The 25,470-nt window shown below is 42.7% G+C and overlaps 1 protein-coding gene and 1 non-coding gene across 16 annotated transcripts in view; both read right to left on the reverse strand.

Moving 5' to 3' along the window:
* The window catches only part of DAB1 (DAB adaptor protein 1), a 416,583-nt gene that overhangs the window by 299,560 nt on the left and 91,553 nt on the right, over positions 1-25,470 (reverse strand). For 2 of the 15 annotated variants that reach the window (XM_061633171.1, XM_061633168.1), the window contains one exon: positions 7,247-7,318. The exons of the other annotated variants lie outside the window; for them this stretch is intronic. The gene's annotated coding sequence lies outside the window, so the exon portion shown is untranslated. The remainder of the gene's footprint in view (positions 1-7,246; positions 7,319-25,470) is intronic. 15 annotated transcript variants of the gene reach the window in all.
* Positions 14,877-14,995, reverse strand: LOC133388130 (5S ribosomal RNA). Its single transcript, XR_009763662.1, has one exon. It is a non-coding gene; the product is annotated as a 5S ribosomal RNA (ribosomal RNA).

The raw sequence follows: 25,470 nt of genomic DNA on the forward strand, positions 1-25,470 counted from the left end.
CTTCAAAAGAGTAAAATGTATATGTGCTATAAGGGGAGGGGAACCAGTCTCAGCTCGCATCATTGCTGCTGAGGTTCCCATCGGGAGAGATAGTAAGCGTCTTAGAAAGCTGTTTTGTATTGTTTCTAGGGCTTTTACAGTGTGGTTATCCCAACCCCAAACAGAGACTCCATATAAGATCTGAGGGATCACCTTGGCATTATAAATTTTTAATGCTGGTTGTATCTGATTGCCACCCATAGTGCGGAAAAATTTTAGTATTGCCCCTACTGTCTTAGATGCGAGCAGTTTAGTATATTGTCGATGGTATTGCCAGGAGAGGGTGTCCGAGAAATAAATTCCTAAATATTTGAATTCCCGGGGTTGCTCTAGCTGATGTTCAGCTATATACCAACAATGGCCTTGGAATTTCTTTCCAAATACTAAAACTTTAGTTTTAGCATAGTTTATATTCAGATTTTCCTTTGTACAATAGGTCTGTAGAGATCTCAACAACTTTCTGAGGCCGATAGGGACTATGGAGAGAAGGACCATGTCAGCGGCGTAAAGAAGTGTCGAGACTTTCCTTTGGCCAATTAAGGGGGAAAAACTTGAGGTCCTGATAAAAAAGGGATAATGTCATTTTAAAATAGTTTAAAAAGCAGGGGGGCTAACAGGCATCCTTGCTTAACGCCTCTCTCTACCTCTATCAGGTCGGAGAGGGCTCCAGAAAAGGGAATTCTTACCACAGCAAATGTATCAGCATATAAAGTGTGAATTAAATGTAGAAGGTGTAGATCAATATTCAGTTTGTGCAACTTATGCCACAGAGCGTTCCTGTCTATCGAATCAAACGCCGCAGCCAGGTCAACAAATGCTGCATAGAAATGTCGGGTGGGACCGGCGATGGACTGTTTTGCCAAAAAATGGAGAGTTAGGCAATGATCGGTCGGGGAGGAACCTTTACAAAAACCTACTTGCTCTGGATGAATGATCTGTTGTGCCAGAACCCAGTGTTCTAGTTTAATTAAAAGAAATTTGGCGTAGAGTTTGGAAACTATGTTCAGCAGGCTGATTGGCCAGAAGTTGGCAGGGTTAGAAGGATCTCCCTTTTTATAAATAGGGATGATGATGTTACATCTCCAGCCCTCAGGGATTACGCCTGTGTCATTTATTTTGGTAAATAAGCGGGCCAGAAATGGGGCCCACCAGTCAGAGAATTGTTTAATGGCCTCTGGTAAGAGAAAGTCTTCACCCAGGGCTTTTCCATTTTTTAATGAGTCGATCAGTGATTTTATTTCTTGGATTGAAACAGGGGGCCATGGCGGCAAATTCATGATATCTGACATTGGGAGAATATTGTACGGAGACAAAATTGAGGAATAAAGATATTGAAAATGAGCTTGCCAGGTTGAAATCGAGATCAGGCCAGGCTTAAGAATATTACTCAGCCCTTGTCCCGACTTTACTAAAGACCAGAACTGACGTTCTTGGTTCTCGTTTATCCTCTTTATTAGAAGATTCCAACGAGATTCGGCAAAGGCTATTTTTTTTTCCTTCAAAAGGGTTCTATAAAAGGCCTTCTGTGATTTGAAGGCCATAAGAGATTGGGGGGACGGGGACTTGATTGACCACTGAAGAAATTTTTTTAGGGTTTTTTTAGCCTCTCTACAGTCTTGGTCGAACCATTGGCTCTTTTGAAATTTGCTGGAAGGACAGTTATTTTTATTAATCATATAAGGCCTGAGTAAAAATAGAACGGATTGAAGTGCCAATAAGGGGTCTTGAATTTCGTTCAGAACCTCATACCGAATTAATTGGAATGTGTCACTCTCCAGTAGTTGAGCGACTAATTTACACCTCCTGTCTGACCAAAAGACTCTTTTTTCAGGGGCAACCGGCTTTGTAGGTAAAGGATATATCGGGCTACTCTTAGGTGCCTTAAGACTAAGTGAAAGCGGGAAGTGGTCGCTCTCAGTCAAAAAAAAAGGACCAGTGAGGAGCAAAGCTCCTCTCTGGGAGTCTGCCATTTACAATCCTGGTAAGCCATAGCTTGCCTTTACTGTTTCTTGCAAACCAAGCTTATGAAACTTTATTTATTTATTTATTTATTTATATCCCACCTTTCATCTCAGGAGGAGCCCAGGGTTGCAAATAAAAACACTAAAAGCACTTTATACTATCTTAAAAACAAAAGATTTAAAACATTTTAAAACAAAAAAAATCTTTAAATTTAAAAACAAACTTTAAAAACATCTTAAAAAGCATCTCCATCAGAGACACAGACTGGGGTAAGGTCTCTACTTAAAAGGCTTATTGAAAGAGGAAGGTCTTCAATAGGTGTCAAAAAGATAACACAGATTTAATGGGAGGGAATTCCAAAGTGTCGGTGCCATGACACTAAAGTTCCACTTCCTATGTTGTGCAGAATGGACCTCCTGATAAGATGGTATCTGCAAGATGCCCTCACCGGCAGTGATCACTGGGTATATAAGGAGTAAGACGATCTTTCAGGTATCCTGGTCCCAAGCCATGGAGGGCTTTCTACACCAAAACTAGAACCTTGAACTTGGCCCGGTAGCTAATGGGCAGCCAGTGCAATTCTTTCAGCAGTGAGGGTCACATGCTGGCGATACCCTGCCCCAGTGAGTAGCCGCACCGCAGCATTTTGCACCAGTTGCAGCTTCTGGGCCAACTTCAAGGGCAGCCCCACATAGAGCACATTACAGTAATCCAGCCTGGAGGTTAAAGTGCATGGACAACAGTAGTTTGGCTCTCCCGGTCCACAAATGGCCACAGCTATCTTACCAGCTGAAGCTGGTAAAACGTACTTCTAGTCACTGAGCTCACCTGGGCCTCCAGTGACAAACATGGATCCAGAAGCACCCCCAGACTATGACCCTGCTCTTTCAGAGGGAGTACAACTCCATACAAAGCAGGCAACTGACCAATTATCTGAACTCAGAAACCACAAACTCAGTGTCTCCATCTTACTAGGATTCAGACTCAGGTTATTGGTCCTCATCCAGCCCACCACCAAGTCCAGGGTTTGCACGGTCTCTCCAGATTCAGATGTTACAGAGAAATAGAGCTGAATATCATCAGTATACTACTGACACTTGCAATAACCTGCCATTCCTTGAAATAACTGAGATGGAAGCATGCAGTAAAGTTTTGGAGCACATGACTATTCACAAACAGATACAAACAGGAAATAAGTACTCTTTCCCACAATATAAGACAAATGTGGAGAGAAAAGACAGTATTCAACTAGAACATCCCATCAACGCAAGGATTTCTGCTTGCACAACGGAACTTTCTCCCCTCTCCTTTCTCCTCCACGCACCCCACGCACTCCCCCAATCTGCTCAGGAGGGTTAGGAAAATCTCAGAACAGATTAAGGAGCTACACAGCAGGGAGAGGACATTGCAGAAGTGGAAATCCTTGCACTGACGGGACTGTAACTTAGTGCTATGCAATAAAAAGAATATGCACATTTGGATGAAAACCTGTATATTCACCAAGGGCTGAACATTACATGTATGTGTCTTGATACAGCACTGACATGTATGAACAACATTCAGTTGTGTGTGCAGATTTGAGCCCAACCACCATGTGTGGAGTTCTCTTACTGGAACAGGACAACACAAAAATGGGATGAGAGTGGTTGTGGAGAGAGCAGGGTTGGTAATAATTCATGGGTCATTGTATGTACTTGTATACTTTGACACAACACTATTCTATTCACAGTATAGTATGTTAGGCAGATAAAATAGGGGCAATGGCTGGCAAGCATAACATACTGATACAACTCACTGTCTACCCCATAATGTCTAAAGAAAACTATAGAACTGCAGTTCCAGTCTTAATAAATATCCCCATATTCTTCCCCACTATTTTCTCTAAAATATATTGATATTATTTTTGTGATAAATTCTTTCAAAGATGGACCATTTTCATTCTTCCAATGTTGACACAATAACTCAATAACACAATAAGTGCCACCCTGGGCTCCTGCTGGGAAGAAGGGTGGGATATAAATAAAATAAAATAAACTCTTAGCAATCAGCCAGCATAAAACAAAAAAATCAGTTCCCGTGTGCTCTTGGGATTCTGTGTACTTCAGGTACATCTGCTATGTATTTCTTTCCTTCTATACAGAAGAAAGTCATCTGACCTAAGCTCTGGGAATATGCATAGTTACTCATTTTTTAAAAAAAGAAAAACAATTAAATGAAGATGAGAACGCAGTCAAGAGCATCTGACCTATTTATTGGAATTTGTAATATGCATGATTAACGTAATTCTACACAGATTGACAATCACGTAACCCAGATCTGCAGACAGGCTTAACTAGTCATGCTATGTGATGAGGGAGATAAATACTATTAATAATAGAACTTTTCAGTGTATACACAAAGTGCTTTCAATTCTTACCTCATTCATCATCACAGCAAGCCTGTGAGCAGGCACAGATTTAACCTTGAATAGGTTATGTTTGGAGGTATCTCACAGGATCCTTTCATAACCCAACCCAACAAGACCTCTGTTGCAAAGTAGCAAAATTAGGTATTTGAGCGTCTGAGTGAGCTTTGTGTATTTGAATCTTTGCTAAAGATTACACCTTCCCTGTGAATTAGTCAGAGACTTTAAGCTTTAAAAGAAGAAATAACTACTTTATTCTGGAAGTACATACTTGATAGGAAAGAGTTCTACATCTAGCTAACTAGCAAAGTTGGAGATGCAAACACTAAGCCTAGTGTTTGCCCTCATGCTTGGAGGAGAGAGACAAAGAGAAGGTATCTGCACTCCCTCTCAAGAGAAAGAAGAAGAAAGAAGGAGATGGGAAGATGTGGTCAACATCCTAAGCATATCAGTCTAGCAGGAAGGGAGAGTCAGCAGGATATTAAAGGACAGGTATTAACCTAGTAATCAGGAGATCTCCTCACTATCTACCCTTTTAACCCCATGCAGCCTCAACCCACGAGTTCGAGATGAACCTCATATTCCAACACCCTCAACTTCATTATATTGGCCCCATGCAGAAACATGAAAACATTTAGGAACCTGGAAATAAATCATGATTTGATATGTAACTCTAAGATACTGTTATGTGCAAGTGTCATTGTCATCATAGTTTTATATACATGAATAAATTAGCAACTTGTATAAAGAAGAGATGATGATGCAATTGTTCACCTATTCTGTGTTTTAATATATCCATTAACTATTATTAGTTAACAGGCAATGACTAGTTTACTTGAGTTATTGATCTACTGTATCTTGCATGTTTGACATTGCAGCCTTAGACTCCTTCAGGAGGAAGGGCAGGATATAAATTTAATAAATAATAAAAATAAAATAATTAAACATAGTATCAAAGCATAAAAGCTTTCAACAACTTTCTTGCACTATATTCTTAGTTAAAGTACAAAGCAACAGATTCTTCCCCAGTTATCTTTTTTGCAGAGACATATAATTTATTTATATACACATGCCACACCAGAATTATTCTTCATATATTTTTGCCATGTATTTGATGTAATGTTGTCCAGCTGCTACTGTGATATAAATCCCCAAATCCTACACCACACTGGCTCTCACAGAAGCAAATACACATCAATAAAAACAAATATATGAACACAATGTAATTTAGAACCAAACCATACCTTAAGTCTTCTTGAACTTTATAGCATAGAAACAAATGAACTCAAATGAGTTACATCTACCTTCAACATTAGATTTAAGTACACAGCCTGACTCTTATTTATTTGTTGTTGTTTTTTCAATTACTTAATAACCTAATTCCATATTCTCAAAATGTAACTTGGACCTCCTTATGCAAACTAAAACTATTCACTGGGTGGGTATACTCTTCCTAGGAAGTTTTTGAGTCTCTGATTCACAACTGAACCAGTAACTAGAACCTGATCTGTTCTTCCTAAGTAGTACAAAACAGAGACATGAGGATTTACAAATTTGAAAATCATTTTTTTAGAAGGATGAGTCACTTTGTGACTTCTCCCACTCAATCTAAATGCTAAAATTGTTCTCTAAGCCACTTCCCCATCCCTCAACTTCTTCTAATGTTTTCCATCAATAATTTGCCCCCCCCTCATTTATTACCCATCCCTCTTCCGCTTCCTTCACACTTTGTGGAGTCTCCCACATAGAAATTTAGAGTGCAATTCCTTTGGGGAGAAAGTATTTTATTTTTGAAACTGTGTAAAGCACCATATAAATGGATCATGATGTACAAACAAAAACTGAAATAATGTTGTGCACAATAATTTACCACATTTTATAAAGCCATTTGATTACTAAAGCTTTGTTTACTTCTGTTGTCTAGCAGCCTGCAAAGGAAACAGGAAGACACTGCCTGAATGGCCAAGCAGTCCCACCCAGAATTCACTGAATACAACTTGTCTCTAAATTGGCCTTACTTATCTGTTTTGATCCTCAGCCTGTGCTTTTCCTTCCCACACTGAAGCTCAGTTAGTGCTGCCAAAATCTCTCTGTCTTACCTCTCTGCCTACCTCTTTGAGACTGCCTAGCCCTAGACCTTATCCTGCAATCTAGTTTGCCAGCTGCTTCTACAAATCACCAGTGTGTACTGTACTGTATGCTCAAACCCACCAGCTAGGCTCTGGAGCATACTCATTACTTCATAATTTCAATGAGTTTGAAATTGCTGTATTTTCAGCACCTTTTGAAGACTGTCCTCCTTCAACAAGCCTTTTAAGTTGAGACCTATCCCAGTCTGTTACAATTGCTTGTTAATATTTTTTTTAATAATGTTTTTAACCCTTTTTTAAAGATGTTTTTAAAGCTTTTTAAAAAAATGTTTTTAACGTTGTTTTGTTTTAATGTATTTTAAGGTCTGTTTTTATGATGTTTTAAAGTGTTTTTAGTGCTTCTGTTTGCTGCCCTGGGTTCCTGCTGGGAGGAAGGGCGGGATATAAATCAAATAATAATTAAATAAATGCATAATATTTATGCCTACATAATAATAATAATAATAATAATAATAATAAATGGTCTTGCTAATAAATACACACACCACAAACCAAACCACATATCCTGTATATACACTGCATTATCTACAAACCTAGATTAGTACTGAAGCAGTTTCATGAATTTTAACATGATTTCAATAAAACCGTCTTAGAATAGTCTGTGAACAGCTGTATGTATAATGCCTGATATGTGAAAACTCCCATTTCTAACCTCCTATAAGTACAAAGGAAAAATAAATTTGTACGTTACCAATGCTATGCTATTGGAATCCATTCTGATAAATTGAAGGGATTGTTTTCCGCTCTTGGGAAGCTCTTGATTCTGTTTGTTTAAAAGTGAAATAAAGGCTAAGAAATGAGAGAGGTCAAAGTACACAGCTAAGATCAGAGTATGTTGTAATTATGGCTGTTAAATGTTTACTAAAGTGAAACTATGTTGAAGGTAAGTGAGTCTTACCCAGTCACAAAAAATCTTCAGGGAGAAATGTGTGTGTGTGTGTGTTTTGGCTTTATTTATATATCCTCAAAGTCAGAGATTTTAAACTGGTTGAACACTTTTTAAAAATAATTTGGATGACCTTGAACTGAACTAGTTCATTTTGTAAAAGGCCAAACTTGTACTAGAACTAATTCCTTTTTGACAGAATAAAGGTGATTTAGAAGTAGTTCCTTTCTAAAATGAACTTTCCAAGCACTGGGAAAGGGGGAACTCGCCAGTCTGCAGGTAAGGCCAGGATCATTCTCAGATTTGAAAAGTATTTTAATATATGTTGGGATGGAATTAGGGAGCATGGAGAGGAAGAATTAGGTGCGCTCCCCACAATATGAGGGACATAATATATTGGAGTAGGGGAGAATGATTAATTGGAAAAGCTGTTCTCTGTGTGAGAGGAAAGGGAGCAAGAATAAGGGGGGAGAGGAAAGGAGATTGTGAATGGGTTAGTGTGGAGATGAGGGCTGTCCTCACAACTCAGTGGGAGCTTTTTCCTCCAAGCCCTACAGGTGTGCAGTGGGACTGATTTTCTTCAGAATCCTTGCGGGATGTGATCCCAATGACAGGCTCGCTCGCTCTCCCCCCCCCCCCGCACTGAAATTAAATAAAGAACATAGCGTAAAGTTGAGTTTGGCTCTCAGCTGGTTAAATTAGCAAGACTTTAAAAAAAAAAAAAAACCCTTCCCCACCCCTCAAAAAAGCACAGAATAAATTTAAGCCAGCTGTAAAAATCCTGCATGGCTTAAAAGTTTTTTTAAAAAATTCAGTGTCTGTTGAAATTTACTCATCAAACGTTTGTGAATAGGTTTTAGAAATTAGTATCAGATATTTTTGGATAATTACTCTGAGTAATATGTTATTTTGCAATACCTGGCATGTGATCACAGGAATGTTATACAGAGAAAATGAGGCAATATTCACTAGATTTTAAATCATTTTAGCACACTAAAGCTGCAAATTCATTTACTGACACAAAAGCCAGTGAATGTAGAGATAGAAGAAGAAGCTAATATTTCAAAACTGTAAACTTTTGTTGTTGTTGTTGTAGAATATCTGATTGTAAGCAATGGTATGCTGGGACATATATTAAAACCATTATTGGGGTGTGCAGGGGGCAAGGGGAGAGATGTTTACTGAAACCATAATCCCAAATAGCAACAAATGTGTTATAACAGTTCTAAAAACACAATTATTATTCTGTGATATTTTGATTCTGACATATTTTTTCACCCCATTCTGCTTTATGTATAGTATACTTTTGAGACTCATTTATTTATTTATTTATTTGTATCCCACCCTTCCTTCCAGCAGGAGCCCAGGGCGGCAAACAAAGCACTAAAACACTTTAAAACATCATTTAGGATTCTCAGCATCTGCTGTTACGATCCAAGTGATCTCTAACAAGGCCAGTCCTTTGCACTTCAAGGACATAGTAAATACCTTTTTATGCAGTAGGCCTAAATGTTGGGGAAAGTGGATGCTCAAGTCTAGCTGGATTGTTAATTCACAGTAGACTCATCTTCCTTAAAAAATATGAGAGGTGGGGAGGCCAACTGATCCTCTCACGAAACCTTCCCCCCCCGCATCCCCAACTTTGCTTTCCATAGTTAGTGCAGGATGACACCTCCAAGATACTGGGATTGTTTCAGGAGCTCAAGCTAGTAGCGTTGTTATAACTATGGGAAGCTTGATTTGGAAAAACTCCTTCAAAATGACTAAGACAGTCTCATCATGACTCTTAGACACAACTTAACCAGGGCTGTGGAGTCGGAGTCGGAGTAGTGGAGTCGGAGTCGGAAGCAATTTTGGGTGGAGTCGGAGTCGGTAGAAAAGGGATTGGGCTCATGGGAGTTGTAGTTCAAAAAAGTAACTTTTCCAAGCTCTGCATTCACGTGGTGGTGATGAAATGCCTTGTGCTACCATTTTACTACAGTAAATGTGTTATTACTAGTTAATATACATTTGCCATTTATGGAGGAGTCAGAGTCGGAGTCAAAGGTCTGGCGTACCAACTCCACAGCCCTGAACATAACCTCCAGTATGTTAAAAACCAACTGTCCTAACTTCCTTAGAATGGCATCCATGCAAATGAACCTACCATTATACTAATTTATATTCTCTGGCTTAAAATGCTTCCATCTTTTTACAATATATTAATAAAGTAAGAGAACTCCACCACTACTCATTGCCTCCTTGATCTACAACCCCCTCAGCAACTAAGAAGACACTCCCATGCAGTCTGCCATTCTCTGGAAGGGGGTTGTACAAGTGGAAAGGTGGCTGCTGTTACAACAGCAGGCCCACTTCCTCCATGTGTCCAGCCTCCTCATGCTGCTTAGATTATCTTCCTAAAGGGAACAAGTCCGTCCGGGGAGCACATGCCATCACTTCCTGAAAGATCATCAATGCCTGATAGAACTCCCTGGGACTATTTAAGAAAGACCTGTGTGTCTTGAGGGAAGGCAGAAATGAGGAAGCCCGGGCCAGAGAGTTTGTGCCATCAGTGGGCCAAAGAAGACTGCATTTTTAGACCATTTATTTGTTTAAATTGTAAACTGCCTTAAGTGCCTTAGCAGAAAGGAAGTATATAAATGCAATAAATTAATAAATAAAGACCCATGCCTGCTTGTAGACTCTGACCACACAATCCATACATCCCATTTTTGATGATAATAATCTTGTTGTTGTTGTTACTGCCCTGCCTCCTGTGGAAGTCCCCTCTTCCCAACACACACAAAGAATATCTGTGCGGTGCTAATGTCATCAACAGACCCTGTATGATTGTTAACGGTAACGAAATAATTTTATTTTTTATATAACCCAATTTGTTGTTTGTTGTACCCCATGTTACTATGTAGTCTTATTTTATAACTTCCAGTATTATGCTTTATATTTGTGGTCAGTTGACTGTAAATAAAGATGATGATGATGATGATGATAACATCATCAACAGAGATAATCATCACAGTGGAGATCAACAACTAGACAGCTTGGAAATCATGAAGGATGATGCCATCTGATCACATGCCACAAAATTGCATATACATTCTCAGGTCACTCAGGTAGTTTAAAGTGAGGAGCCATTCACCTTTTCCTGTCAAGCTATAGTTTATTTTCTCCTGGAAAGCATTACAGGACAAATGCCAAGAGACAGTAAGGCTGCTTTCACACATGGGGCTGATTGTGTTAGTTTAACTGATGAAAAAGGAAGCGCTTCTGTCCCGATTTCTAAAACCTGCTTCACACTGCATACCTGTTATACGAGCATTTCGCGCAACCGTCTTTCACACACATACAGAGCTACAATGAACAGAGCAGAGTTTTTCTCCTCCCCCTTCATTTTAGGGGGTTTGGTGTATTTCCCCCAACTTGGTTTTCGAGGCAGCCCTGGGGGTTGGGGTGGTGGCGGCGGCTGGTATTGCAGCTGCCAGGAGCTCACTGAGGTGGCTCTCCTTATTCTTAATTTTTATTTGGGGGGCTGCAGGTGGTGGTGCCAGCTTCAGTGGCCATTGGGAGTTCGCAGAAGCAGCTCCTTTTACCCTTGCTCTCCGTCTTGCTCACGGCTGCTCCGGTTGACTGTGTGGTGGGGAAGTGCCTGATAACGCACCTCCCTTCACCCTTCTTTGGTCCCAGTCCTCATTTCCCCCCCCTGTTTAAGGTGGCTCCTGCTAATTTCCCCCCTCTGTTTTAAGGCGGCTCCTGCTCATTTTTTCCCTCTGTTCCACACTGCATGCTGGGATGCCTGTCACGTGAGCAGCAGTAGCTAGCGGAAAACTCCCGCAATGTTCCGTATTCTCAGCCTTGCTAACTGATTATTTGTGATATCATTTGTCACTGAAATTAGCACTAAACTTCCACTAGATTCCACCAGAATTCCGAAGCTACCTTGTGGGTCGTGTAAAAGGTCAAATATAATGTGGAAATTAACAGGTAAGAAACTGTCAGAATAACGGAATAAACTGCAGTGTGAAAGCACCCTACGTCTTTTTTCCCGTTAGTAGCAGCAGCATCTGGTCTCTTGGCAGACTCTATGGGCAATTTTACTAGCAGTTTAAGTACTGCCTTTGGGTCAGTCACAGTGATATTGTTCATGAGCTGTCTGGCAACAGCTTCCTAGATGTCATAATCCTTTTGATTTACTTTCAAGGAATTATAATGTTTTATCTGTTTCAGAAAGTGTTGACCTTAAAGGCCTCTGGAGGATATCTAAGGAAACAAGGCAAGCAGCAGCAGCAGCACTGTAACCAAATACAGAACATATTGGTCTGATGTTACTCAATAATCTAAAAGCAAGGTTATTTCCCATATAGCCAACGGCTCACATCCAGCCCCTGGGCTGAACTAGTACGGCTTGAGGATCAGCCACTTGCAATACACATAATATATTGCACTGCTCCAAAAATCATAGCAAAGGTAGACACTACATCTATACTTTCATTTGATTTGATGCAAGCGACTTTACCCAAAAGCTAAACCTGAACAGAGATGGATGCAAAATACAAAACTGGATTAATATGAATGCTGTATGATTAGTTTGAAAGTTAAATGAAGACAGAGAGGAATACGGCAAGCTCATATATGCAAAGTTTAGATAAGAGGAGCTGCACATACTTTGCATATATTTCTAACTATAAACATCACATCACATTTCACTTCTGAAGTCTCTCTGCATTCCCTGGCAAAGTCTGAGGGTAGAAACACACTCACTGCTCTGCTGATTCCAGTGCGTCTCCACCTCTCTTCTGAAAATGGGGGCACACAACGCTAGTCTAACCCTGCCCCTTTTATTATAAAGCCTGGTGGGAACAGTTTGAGTGCATTTTTTAAAATTCCGTTTCAAAGAGATTTCGCAGCTGATTGGCAGATCAACCCGTTCCCCCTCCAGGTGTGGCTAATGGAAACACTTTGGTGACTAGTGCATTTACAGCCTGATTTTCTCAACTCGTGAATCTGAGACATTTCCCATAATGAAGGGACGCTAGTGATGTAGCTGGTTCATCAAAGTGACTATAGTGTGCTTCTTGGGGGGGGACAGATCACAAATATGAAGGAAGGAAGGAGAAGGAAGGAAGGAAGGAAGGAAGGAAGGAAGGAAGGAAGGAAGGAAGGAAGGAAGGAAGGAAGGAAGGAAGGAAGGAAGGAAGGATACAGATATAAATAGAAAGATATAACCCTCAAACTATGACCCTGAGTTTACTCACCCAGATTGTAGTTCTTGGCCACATGACTAATCTAGAAATGTTAGACCCAAACCCTTCCATTTTCCCCATTTGAACAGATACACGAAAAAAACAAATCAGTTTCACAGAATATACATTTAACTTGAGGTAATATAAAGAAAATGGCCCAATTTGTATGCCATAGTTAAACCATAATTAATGGTTTACTGTGAATGCTATTGTCTGGGCTTTCAATGTTCTCCCCACTAGCAAACACTGGCTAGTTTGTTGGGAGTGAAACAAATCACAATCTCTGGTTCAGACATAATGCTAAACAGGTTTGTTTCCTCCCAGCATGACTAGGGTGGAGCCAAGTGGTCAACACTGGTGCATTCACAGTAATCCAATAAGTATGGTTTACCATTATATGCAAATATATATTCACAAGAATACTTAGAGGTTTTCATTTTGTAACTATGACTTGATGTTCAGAACTGAAAGCCTGAGGTACATCCCTTAATCCAATATACAGTATTTCATTTTGATAAGAGTAAGTTGTACTAAAAATATAGTCTACCACATTCCTCTTCTTCCAGATGTCCTGACCTATATCTACTTGAACTAGGGATGGGGGAGAATATCCACTAAATTGGGCCTGGCACTGGATTCCTCCTGTTCAATAGTTCGCCATCCTTTTGGATCAGCACCTATTTCTTGCTGCGGGCCGTGGCTGTAATTGGCACGGATTTTGCGGACTCAGCAGCAAATCGGCAAAAATTCATTTTACATTGAATTATTTTCATAATCACAGCTGCTGCATTCGTAACTGCAGTTATGATGACTGTCATTTGTCCATTACATATTACGGACAAAATTGCATTATTTTTAGGTAGCTTTCGTGAATGAGCATACTGTTCCATGTGGTTTTTTGGGAGCAGGTAAAACATTGTGTAATAGGTAACATACGTGAATGATCAGTGTTACATGTGGTTTTTTGGAAGCGGGAAAAACATTGAGTAATAGGTAGTTTACGTGAATGAGCACAGTGTAATCTATGCAGGCAATCTATGCAAGAATATGCATTCCATTTTTTGAATATAAACCATGCCTAGATGGTAGCTGTAGCGAGACCTTTTGCTGGAGTTCTGCCATTTTGGGGTTTAACCCCCCCCGCGTGCATTTATGCAATGTCTGTAATGCTCCATAAATGGTCATTTCTATTAAGAAGCCAGCGTTCCATGCCCTTGTGACCTCCATCACTTGTTGTCAATCAACCACTTCCCAAGCCCCAGGCATTGCTAACAAGGAATACAGCTTCAATTAGCCAATTTTAAACTGTTTCATTGTACTTGCAAATACCCATGCTGCGAAGCCTCCTGGTTTTGTTCTTTAGTCCCATTTTTCTCTGCTCTCACACCCCCTCAGTTTTCCAAATTTTAGGAACCTTGGTATTTTATTTGACAGAAATGCTCCCAATGAAGCCAATTTAGAATCTAGATCATCCTAAGGGTAAAGTGTAACCCATTGATAAGCCTGACACCATTTGGCTCCACTCGGGTAACCTCTGAGGCTTTTGACTTGGAATCCGGAAAGCACTTGTTGCAATTACTGGAGCCCTTTAGAGGTAACTGACTAGATTGAACAGTCTGATTTCAGTCTTTCCAGCAGTCTAGCACTACCTCAAGTGGGTCCGTTTGCTTTGCTTGTTTGCTTGGAGCATGCTCCTATTGGCCGAATCAAGACTCTGATTGACCTTCTCTTTATTATCAAATACGGAGAGCACATTGATTGGAGTTTTCACAAGGCTGATATATGATGCTTCTGCAGTGTAGCAAGTGCTTTCAGGGTTTTGTGGCTTGCCTTTTGTATCGGTTGCTAATGGTGACCTATGTGTGAGAGGAATAGGAAACTGTTCCTCTCTTCCCAGAGGGTCCTTTGGGATCCGCCCTTCTTTGGTAAAGAACAGATGAACAAACAACACATATACAGATATTTAACATACATTATAATATTTTGAGACCTTTATGGCTGCTGACCATGCACAGAATGTTTTTCCCGCTGCCAAAAAACCATGTGGAACACTGTAATTATTCATGTTTTTGTTGTTGTTGTTATATGCCTTCAAGTTGATTATGATCTATGGCGGCCCTATAAATCTTTTTTGGATATATTCATAGGGTTTTCTTGGTAAGAGGTATTCAGAGGTGGTTTACCATTGCCTTCCTCTAAGCCTACAGCACCCGATATTCCCAGGTGGTCTCCCATCCAAGTACTAACCAGGCCTGCCCCTGCTTAGCTTCCGAGATCAGACGAGATCAGGCATGTTCAGGGTAGTATGGCCATAGGATCATTCATGTAAGCTACCTAAAAATTACACAGTGTTTTTCCTGCCCCCCAAAAACCACATCAAATACTGTCATCATTTACATAAGTATCTACATTGATAACTACAAAATTTTGGCCACCAAAAAAAATTAACCGCTGATCAAATCACCCAGAAACGTGCACAGCAGATCAAATCGGCAAGTGCAAGAGCAAGCAGGAACAAAAAAAGGGCAGATCGGGATCAAACAATGGACTATCAGAATGCAAGTGGATCGGAACCATGCAGCGAATCCCATCCCTAACCTGGATAGATACTGGATAGCCAGTACCTATTAAAAGCTAGATAGTCATATAGCTTTTATTCATTTATCAGCCCAAAGAATACCTAAAACTGGCATGTATCCAGTCTCTCTCATAGTTGCTGGGTAATTTACTAAGCAACCCTATCTAAAGGCAGGATGAGAGGATACCTAAATCTAATTAAAAGAAGTGGGAAGTTAGATATGAAGAATGTTTTCACTGCCCAGATTATAATCCGATGTCGTTTCTATTCTTAAATTCAAAGCAACAGCTGGCTGAAAACTTTGGACTGCAAATGTCAGAAAACTTCAGAACAAGACAGCTATGTGGTTCACAATCCTAGCAAAATGTTTTATTTGGAATCTGCAAAATTCTTCTGAACTTCTGCTAAATGTGCAATAACTTTGGGGGCAGAGAAGCATAGATTATATTGATTATAACTCAGTTTGGGTTCCCTTTTGTGAAGAAAAGTGACTAAGAAAAAATGGAAATTCTTACTGCGAATTTCTGTTCCCGGGGGATTCCGGAGGGCAGTCCTAACCCTTGAGATGGCACCTCCCTCTGACTGTGTGGGCAGGGTTCACTTCTGAAGGACTCATCCAAAAGGAGGGGCCATCCCCACTCTCCAGACCAGATAGCAAAACAAGGACGACCCCTCAACCCCACTAAGACTCCACAGGCTTAGCAGAAGAACTAGATCCAACTGGTCTGCCACCCCAACAGGGTCCAAAGAACTTTAGAGAAGATTGAAATACATTCAAGGGAATAAAGAAGCTAACAAATAGAAACAAGAACAGTTTTTAGCATTCACAGGTAGAAAAAAAACCAGGTAATCCTCAGGAACTGCCTCCCCACATGTAGGGTGCTGGTGGAAGCCACTAAACCAGGCATGGCCAAATGGTCCGGAAGGAAGAGATGGGATCCTGCCCTCCAGGAACCCCTGGTAATAGAAATTCACAGTAAGAATTTCAGTTTTCCCCTGGAGGTTCCTGGAGGGCAGTCCTAACCCTTTGGATGTAACAGAGCAAAAATTACCAGGGCGGGATTCCGGACAGATGGTCATACACATACAACTCTCTGCAGAACCTTACATCTGAACACTGCATCAGCAGACACTCAGGAATCAATTTTATAGTGCCTGGAAAATGAGTATAAAGAGGCCCATGTGGCGGCTCTGCAAATGTCTAATATAGGGAAACTGCCCTTGAAGGCTGCTGTAGAGGCCCCTCTAAGAGAGTGTGCTGTAAGCCCTCCAGGAGGAACCTTCCCCAGAGCCTGATAAGCCAACACAATTGCCTCCTTGAGCCAATGTGAGTTTGTGGAAGACAAAACCTTATACCTGGGGGAAATCTCACAAAGGAAACAAACAAGGCCTCTGTCTTTCTGAATGAGGTCATCCTGTCCAGATAAAAATGGAGAGCCCTACAGACATCCAAGGTATGCCACAATCTTCCCCTAGCAGACACTGAATTTGGCCAAAAGGATGGCAGAACTATCTCTTGAGATCTATGAAACAAAGAATTAATTTTTGGGACAAAGGAAGGATCTGGGCAGAGAACCACCTAGTCCTAGTGGAAAATACAGAGTTGACTGTCCAAAGACAAGGCTCCCAGCTCAGAAGCATAACGGGCCAAAGTAATGACCACCAGAAATGCAGTCTTAAGTGTAAGGAACTTCAAGTCACAAGTGCCTAAGGGCTCAAATGGAGGACCCATAAGCATAGATAACACTCAATTCAGGTTCCATGTGGGAAAATGATAAAATGGTGAAACACAGGATGCGTAGACAAGGAAAAATCCCCTCTGCAGCCCAGCACACTACGTAACACTGCAGCCTGGCAGTTGGTGGTATTAGTACTTAAGCCTTTATCTAACTCAGACTGGAGGAATTCCAGGATGCCTGTCAGCTCCCTGGTGGAAGGATTCCTCCCCCGGGCTTGGCACCACTCAAGGAACACCTTCCAAGTGGAACTATATGTCTTATTTGTGGAGGTTTTACAGGAAGACAAGAGAGTGTTCAGAACTTCGGCCAAAAACCCCACCTCCTTCAACCAGAGCCACTCAGTTGCCTCGCTGTCAGGCGGAATAGCTCCGGACAAAGATGAACAATGGGCCCCTGGATCAACAGGTCCTACCAAAAAGGCAGGTGCCAAAATCTCACCTTGGACAGATGCAGGAGCTCTGGAAACCATGATATCCTCTGCCAATACGCGGCAATGAGAATCACTTCTGCCTTCAACAGCTGTACCCGTCAGACTGTCTGCAAGTGGAGACTGAATGGAGAAAAAGCATAGAGAAGCTCCCAAGGCCACTCTGTCATCAGGGCATCCAAACCCCTGGCACCCTCTGAACGGTATATTGAGAAAAACCCCACTGTGTGGGCATGGTGATGGGTCGCAACTAGGTCCAGAATTGCGTACCCAAACTGCATGGTGATCTGTTGGAAAACCTGGGGATGTAATTGCCACTCTGCATCCGAGATGGATGTCCTGCTCAGCCAGTCTGCTGTTACATTCATTGCCCCCACTATATGTGCCGCTCTCAGGGATTTGAGATGAGATGCCGCCCAACTAAACAGAAAATGTCCCTCCTTCATCAGGGCCTTTCATCTCGTGCCTCCCTGATGATTCAAATATGCTTTTGCGCACATGTTGTTGGGCCTCACCAGGACATGGCACCCCTCTATATAAGGTGCAAACTCCAATAGCACCAGTCTCACTGCCTCACTGATGTTTCGCTGGGCTTTGCTGGAAGACCACATGCCTTGTGTCACATGAGAGTGCAGATGAGCTCCCCAACCGTACATGCTGGCATCCAAGGTGATCACTTTCCTGACCAGAAATTCTAGGCTCACCCCTTCTGTCAACCTCTGTGGTGACAACCACCACCTCAGGAATTTCTACAGTTTCTGTAGAATTACCATACTCTGGTTGCTTGGCTGCACAATTTGTTCCTGAAATGGAAGCAGTAATTGAAGAAGTGGGTACGAGTGGAAATGTGCTCAGTCCACCAGATCCAGTCAAAAGACCAGCATTCCCTGAAGTTTGGCTAGTTCCATAAGATCCATGGCCTCTGAATTCTTCACCTTTTCTATCAAGACATTAATCTTGTCCACCCATTCCTCTGTAAGTCGCATTCAAAACTGCTGTGAATTTATCCTCACCCCCAGATGTGTAATGTCCTATGTGCGGTCTAGCACACTCTTTTCTAGGTTCACACAAACCCTTGGCTTCTCAGGCACAATAAGGTGGTCTCCACGTCCGTCCTGCACTATTCCCTCTATGGTGCCCTTACAAGAATGTTGTCGAGGTACAGGTGAACCCTCACCCCCAGAGTTCTGAGGTAAGCCACCAAGGCCACCAGAAACATGGTAAAGACCCTGGGGGCATAAGTGAGGCCAAAGGGAAGTGCCCTGTATTGGTAATGTCAACAGCTGTAGCAAAAACAAAGAAACTTCCTGTGTCTCCTGATGATCGGAATATGGAGATAGGCCTTTGAAAGGTCTATGGAAGCCATCCAGTCATCTCAGGTAAGAGTTTTGGAGTGGCCTCCAAAATCAATCTGAGTGTCTCCATTTTGAACCGTTTGTAGGCTACCCTCCTATTCAGCCACCTGAGGTTGAGTATGGCCTAGATGTCTCCATTTTTCTTTGGGACCAGAAAGAAAATTGAGTATACCTCTTGCTTCCATTCCCTGACTGGAACAGGTTCCACTGCTCAGATGGCCAAAAGATGACTGATGGCCTTGCAGAACACCCAATGTTTGTCTGGTTATTTGGATTGAGGGGTAGCTGTACATTTCTCTCTTGGCCATCTGGAAAGGAGTAGCCTCAGGAAACAGTTCCAAGGACCCACTTGTCTGTTGTAGTCCATGACCATTTGTGTGCAAAGTATCTGAGTCTACCCCCTATGGCTCACAGAGTGGCTAGGGCTCTGGCATCATGCTGATTTTCCCTTCTTCGGTTCCTTCTGGAATTTGGGATTGGTAGAGTAGGAAGATGGGGGTTATGTCCATGAGGAGGAAGATCCCCCTGACCTGACAGACCTGTTCCAAAGCAGTTTGTAGCCCCCCAGAGAGGTGTGCTTTGATAGGGCTTGGAGGATTGAAAGGACTGCCTCTGACGCTGTGTACGTTTGTCCTTCTTTGCACCCAGAAGTGCCTTTTGCTTGTCCCACATCTCAACCAGGACCTTCTCCAGTGGTTCTCCAAACAACTTGCTTCGACTGAAAGGGTAACTGGCTAAGTGGTTCTGGGAACCCGGATCAACTTCCCAACTGCACAGCCAGATGTTGCGACAAGCCACCGTGCTAGCAGCCATTGCGCTAGAGTTAAACTGCATGGTGTCTTTCATTTCATTTATTTCATTTATAAACCGCCCTTAGCTATTCAGCTCTCTGGGCGGTGTACAAAAAGTTAAAATACAAATATTACAATAATATCAGACAACATAATAAACACAATCAGCAAAATGCAACAAATATAAACAGAGTTAAATAAAATTAAAATTAAGATTAAGATTAGAATTAGAATTAAAATTAGAATGCCTGGGAGTATAACCAGGTCTTAACCTGGCACCTAAAAGAAAGTACAGTAGGCGCCAGGCGTATCTCTTCAGGTAGGCTATTCCACAATTCGGGGGCCACAACAGAAAAGGCCCTAGATCTAGTAGCAGTCCTCCGGGCTTCTTGATGAGTTGGCACCCGGAGGAGGGCCTTAAATGCAGAACGAAGCGCACGGGTAGGTTCGTAGCAGGAGAGGCGTTCCACAAGGTATTGCGGTCCCACACCATGTAGGGCTTTATAGGTCAAAACCAGCACCTTGAATCTGGTTCGGAAACAGATAGGTAGCCAGTGCAAACGAGCTAGGACAGGTGTTATATGCGCAGACCAATTGGTCCTAGTCAACATCCTAGCTGCTGTGTTTTGCACTAGCTGAAGTTTCCGAACTGTCTTCAAGGGCAGCCCTACGTAGAGCGCATTACAGTAATCCAGTCTAGAAGTTACCAGAGCATGAACAACTGAGGCGAGGTCATCACTGTCCAGATAGGGGCGTAGTTGGGCTACCAACCGAAGATGATAAAACGCATTCCGTGCCACCGAGGCCACTTGAGCCTCGAGCGACAGGGAAGGATCAAAGAGGACCCCAAACTACGAACCTGTTCCTTCAAGGGGAGTGTAACCCCATCTAGAACAGGATGAACATCCACCATCTGGGCAGGTAAAGAGCTCACCAACAGTGTCTCAGTCTTGTCTGGATTGAGTTTCAGTTTATTAGCTCTCATCCAGTCCATTATCGCGGTCAGGCAATGGTTTAACACATCAACAGCCTCACCTGAAGAAGATGAAAAGGAGAAGTAGAGTTGCGTGTCATCAGCATACTGATGGCAACGCACTCCAAAACTCCTGATGACCGCACCCAAAGGCTGCATGTAGATGTTAAAAAGCATGGGGGACAAAACCGACCCCTGAGGGACTCCACAATGGAGAGTCCAGGGTGTCAAGCAGTGTTCCCCAAGCACTACCTTCTGGAGACGATCCGCTAAGTAGGAGCGGAGCCACTGCCAAGCAGTGCCCCCAACTCCCAACTCCGCGAGTCTCCCCAGAAGGATACCATGGTTGATGGTATCAAACGCCGCTGAGAGATCAAGGAGAATCAACAGAGTCACACTCCCCCTGTCCCTCTCCCGACAAAGGTCATCATACAGGGCGACCAAGGCTGTTTCAGTGCCAAAACCAGACCTAAAACCGGATTGAAACGGATCCAGATAATCGGTTTCATCCAAGAGCGCCTGGAGCTGGCCGGCGACCACCCGCTCCAGAACCTTGCCCAAAAAAGGGACATTCGCCACTGGTCTATAGTTGTTCAAGTCGTCTGGGTCCAAAGAAGGTTTCTTTAAAAGAGGTCTTATTACTGCCTCCTTGAGACTACCAGGGACTACTCCCTCTCTCAAGGAGGCATTTATCACTTCCTTGGCCCAGCCAGTGGTTTTAGCCCTACCTGCCTTCACCAGCAAGGATGGGCAAGGATCCAGAGCAGACGTGGTCGCCCGCACCATTCCAAGCACCTTGTCCACTTCCTCGAGCTGCACCAACTGAAACTCATCCAATAATGAAGGACAAGACCGTGTTCTGGACGCTTCCATGGATTCATCTGTCATAACATCAGAGTCTAAGTCCCTACGGATGCATGCGATCTTATTTTGGAAGTGCTTTGCAATTTCGTTGCAGCGGGCTTCAGATGTTTCCTTGGCATCATGAGGGCCAGAATGTAAAAGCCCTCGTACCACCCTAAAAAGCTCCGCTGGGCGGCAAAGAGATGTCCTAATGGTGGTAACAAAATAAGACTTCTTCGCCGCCCTAACCGCTTTTATATACAACTTAGTGGAAGCACTTACCAAACCATAATTGCATCCGTCAGGAGTTCGTCTCCACCTGCACTCTAGCCTCCTTCTGTCTTGCTTCATCACTCTCAGCTCCGGGGTATACCACGGTGCTGTATGAGTTCTACAATGAAGGGGGCGCGCGGGAGCGATCGTGTCAATAGCCCGGGCCATCTCCGTATTCCACAGATCGACCAGGGCTTCGACAGGAGCGCCAGTACTATCAGCCGGAAAATCTCCCAGGGCCCTCTGGAAATCTACAGAATCCATAAGCCTCCCCTTACCTGGCATGCTCTCCTCCCAACACCGTACCTCCCATTACCCGTCACTACGTTAATTGGGCCCCCCGAAAGCCTACCTGTTGGACACAAAGTGTCTTGTGCTGAGTCAGCCTGGAAGGCAGCTGCGATGGCGAGCTTTGTTAGATTGTTCTTCACTTGCTTTGGAGCATCACTTCTACTGGCAAGGTTCTGTGCCCATAGCATATTAGCGCAAGCCATGACGGAAGTAGCTGCAGAAACCCTAAAGGCTGCAGTCTCCATCTCAAAATTCCTGTGCAGTACCATCTTTACTCACTTATCACAGGCATCCCTAGGGCCCCCTTACCCTTCTGGAGGGATGGCCGCCGAGGATGACAGAGCAGCCATGCGAGGATCTACTGCTGGAGTCTTCAGTTGTTCCATGACGTGCTGCAGGAAATAATAGTGCCTATTGACCAGTTTGTGGGTTGACTTGTGCTTGTTGGGAGCAGACCACTCTGCTTCAACAGGTCCTGAAAACAGTCAGGGAAGGGAACAGAAGGATAGCTCTCCTGTGTTGGTTTTCAGGAAAAGTGTCTTGGCTCCTTTGGAAAAAGAGGCAGTTACAACTTCCACATCCTGAGTTCCCTCCTCCGGTAGCTCCAGGGTCCTTCTGGCTTTGGCCACCATAGCAGGAAAAAATTCAGGTTGAAAGAGTCTTACCTTGGGGGGTGGAGCCTCCAGTTCCTCCTCAGAAAGCTCCCCTTCCTCCCTCTCCTCTGAAGAGTGGGCACATTCCAAGTCAGAGAGTAGGCCCAGAGCAGCTGCTACCTTTCCGCTCTGATTGTGTTTTCTCACTACGGTAGTTGGTATGGCAACAGCTCATTTGGTGCCTTGGTCCTTGCCCCTACCCTTGTGCCTCCTAACCTGACCCCTGTTGTGGATGGGGGATGACTGGGGCGAGGTGGACCAGAGTGAATAAGAATCTGAGGAGAAGGTGGAAGAGGAGACTGAGAGTGGGGAAGAAGACGACCAAATGCACCTGCATTTTTTATGTGGAGTCTTGTCTGCATGCTTTCTCTTCCTCCCTTTACCTGTGCCAGACCTAGTTCCTGCTATTGCCCCTTTATGGGAGCTGGGGGTGACCAATACCCTGGAAGTGCCAGTAGAAGCCTTTGCTCCTTGCACCTCCCTAACCACAATGCCCTTGATCCATTTGAGGAACTTAGGTAACTCCTCCTCCCCTGGAAGGGCAGATGCAGGGAAACTCCATGTGGTTTTCCTGCGCCTCTGCTACTGACTCCGACTGGGAAGAGTGGTTGGAAGTGTGACCCTCTTCCTGGTCGCTGACTGGTGAGGCCATCTGGTGTTCTGACAATCAGGCGACCTGATTGTACCTGAACTGTACCCATTCCCCCCACCCCTGTTATTACTCCGACATCTTCCCAACTTTTGGATTGGAAGTTTTTAGTTAGAACTTACGGCTCAGAACTAATACAAAGTCAGATTGTGTACAAACTCTTAAACAGCAGCATAGTAAGTAATGGGATGGATTAGGACATGCAGGTAAAGCAGGCTTTGTTTGAAAAAAAAAACGTTCTTCTATAGTAAGAGCCTTTAAAAAGAACATAGAAGAAGCTTAACAAATAGAGAGGGTAGAATAGAAGGTTCTTTCAAGAAGTTGAGAGAAAGGAACAAAGAAATCAGACAATCAGAGGAGCCTGTGCAGAGGAGGCAAAGGAGAAACAAAGCAGAGCACAAAAAGGTGCCAGTCAGGCTTACAGATTAGAAGGAATATGCTAAAATGAGAACATAGGGCATTCAACTTTAGTGTCAAAGATCCTCATGATCCTGTTGAATCCACCCTCATGTTCCAAATGTTCAAGATCTTGCAGGACATGCAAGTGTCTAAAGGGTGCTGAAAAGTAACACTCTAAAAGTTGACTGTTATCCTTGCCTTGGCAAGCTATGCATGTTTTGCAATCCTCTACACATGCTGAATATCATGTTAAGCATATAAATCAATTTCATGAGAATCACAAGCTTTTAATTTTTTTTTTAAAAAATGCATTTTCTAGCTCACATGGCAACAAAGATATGCCTGAAAGTTTGAGAGCTATGACCAGAGGGATGTTTGAACAACAGCAGAATAATATATAATGGAGTTTATTTCCTAGGAAGTGTATTTGGGATTGCATCCTAAGATTCCCAGTGAAGGTAGACTTCAGTACCTTTCATGGATCCTTGTCTACTCTCAATGACATGCAGAAGAAAAATGAATTATGAAAACTAGGCAAAGAACTGCCTACAGGCAAGTTCTGTCTCCTGCCTTAGTTTTTGTAATGTAGCTAGATCATTCTAGTGGCTCAATCAATAAATAATTTAAACAAGCTGCAGAATTTGACTTTGCTTCTTTTTTGGCACAGAATTAGAATGCTCTTGGCATTAAAAAATCTATTATTTTTAGAATCTAGCCTCTAATTCATGGTCTCATTCACCCATGGGCTTGAAAAAAATGCCACTGAACTTGAAAAACAGCAGTGAATCCCAATGCACCAAACTTCAAAAACAGTAGTGAAGCCCAATGCATCATCAAACTACGATTTGTCTAACATTTTGAAGAATTTATTTTGAGTAAAGCAGAAATATAACATATACTCCATTACTACCCTTGGTACAGTTTATTGAGATCTAAATGTAATCGTCATCAAATAGTACTTTTGCTTAGAACAATGTTCTAAGGATGTTGGGGACCTCAGACTTTTTTGATTACAAGTTTTTGAATCTATACACTTCTAAAGTATATAGGTTCTGCATCTGGAATGGTGAGGCCCTGGGCTCGATGGACTATTGGGATGTTGTCTAGATGTTTTAAATCCCTCACAAGATGGTAGAGAGTGGGGACGAATGCAGTAGATCTTCCCTGAGCACTGCTGCCCTTCAAAACTTGAAGGGATACCTTCTGAAGCAGGGAGCCTGTTCTATTACTGCAGCCACCCCATGTAATTAAGAACACTGGAAGTTCAGAGTTCTAAACAAACAGGGAGACTACAAAGTAGAAAAGGTTCCATGCTGCAGAAGTTATCCCTCCAACCCATAGAGGGTGGGAGGGGTGTGGTGGGAGGGGGCGGAGCTACCACACTAGTCCTTGCTCTTTCTCTCACTCTCATTACATGAGGTTTAACACACTTTAATGGGGCTATTGATAAAGCTTCTTGGCAGTATCAGGAGCTAAGAAACTACATCAAGACAAGCTCAGGGCTGTGGGCATAAAGAGACTAGTCCAACCACTAATTTTTTATTGTTTGTTTTACAATCAAGCAATACCTAAATTCTGTTAAATAAATTGATTCCTATTGACTACAGGCTGCCTCACACATTCCTGACCTCAGGTGGAGAGGAGCCAGGTCTGACGATAGTATTTCCTGTTGATATAGTCATCTGAGAGTCTAGCCAGGTGTGATTCACTATCAACAACAGAATGCAGTTCTGAACAAATGGAGGTGTTGTGTGCAAAATGACATTTTTTGTCTGGCCAGAGAAACATATGTTAAAAGGAAGTGATAATCTCTTTGTTGCC

This window comes from Rhineura floridana, chromosome 6, assembly GCF_030035675.1.
Source record: "Rhineura floridana isolate rRhiFlo1 chromosome 6, rRhiFlo1.hap2, whole genome shotgun sequence".
Taxonomy (NCBI): domain Eukaryota; kingdom Metazoa; phylum Chordata; class Lepidosauria; order Squamata; family Rhineuridae; genus Rhineura; species Rhineura floridana.